Raw genomic sequence first — 1,306 nt, forward strand, 5'->3', positions numbered from 1 at the left:
CCACCAGCTGAAGATTTGAGAGCAGGATATACCTAAGACAGCTTTTACCACAAGGTATGGGCTATATGTGTATACCATTATGTCATTTGGTCTGACTAACCCACCTGCCTATTTCATGAACATGATGAACAAGGTGTTTATGGAGTTTCTGGATAAGTTCATTGTGGTGTTCGTTGATGATATTATAGTCTACTCGAAGAATGAAGAGGAACATAAGGAGCATTTACGTTTGGTACTTGGGAAGCTCAGAGAACATTAGTTATATGCCAATTTCAGCAAGTGTGAATTTTGGTTAAAGGAAGTTGGATTTCTCGGACATGTTATATCTAGAGAAGGAATAGCAGTAGACCCCACCAAAGTTGTCACTGTGACAAATTGGGAATCACCCACGTCAGTTGGACAGATCTGGAGTTTTCTTGGACTCACAGGATACTACCGGAGGTTCATCGAGAATTTCTCGAAGATTGCAAAGCCCATGACGGAGTTGTTGAAGAAGGACACCAGGTTCAACTGGACTGAGGAATGTGAGGCTAGTTTCTAGGAGTTGAAGAAACGTTTGGTTACATCACCGGTGTTGATTCTGCCGGATCAGCGCAAGGATTATGAGGTGTATTGCGACTCTTCTCGTCGAGAACTTGGGGCAGTGCTTATGCAGGAGGGAAGAGTTGTTTCATATGCCTCACGGCAGCTTAAACCCCATGATTTGAATTATGCTACACATGATTTGGAGTTAGCAGCCGTAGTACATGCGTTGAACACATGGAGAAATTTTCTCATCGGAAACCATAGTGAGGTGTACACGGATCACAAGAGTTTATATCTTCACGCAGAAGGAGTTGAATCTCAGGCAAAGGAGATGGTTGGAACTCATCAAGGATTATGATATGAGGTTGCATTATCATCCAAGAAAGGCTAACGTAGTAGATGATGCATTGAGCCGAAAGAGCCATGTCGACACTCTCTTGACCGGAGAGTAACCCAAGGAGTTAGCCGAGGATCTTCATGAGCTATGTTTGGAGATAGTTCCGAGAGGCTATGTAGCAGCATTGGACATTCAGTATACTTTGATGGATAGGATCAGAGAAGCTCAGAAGACGGACAAGGAGATTTCCGAGATGAAGGAAAGGATGAGCAAAGGAAAAGCTAAGGTATTTCATGAGGATGAGCACGATACCTTATGGTTTGAGGATCGCGTATATGTGCCAAATGATCAGGAGACCAGGAAATTGATTCTGTAGGAGGCCCATGATTCACCGTATTCGATTCACCCAGGAAATACCAAGATGTATCTGGATTTGAAGGATAG

Source organism: Triticum dicoccoides, chromosome 7B (assembly GCF_002162155.2).
Source record: "Triticum dicoccoides isolate Atlit2015 ecotype Zavitan chromosome 7B, WEW_v2.0, whole genome shotgun sequence".
Taxonomy (NCBI): Eukaryota; Viridiplantae; Streptophyta; class Magnoliopsida; order Poales; family Poaceae; genus Triticum; species Triticum dicoccoides.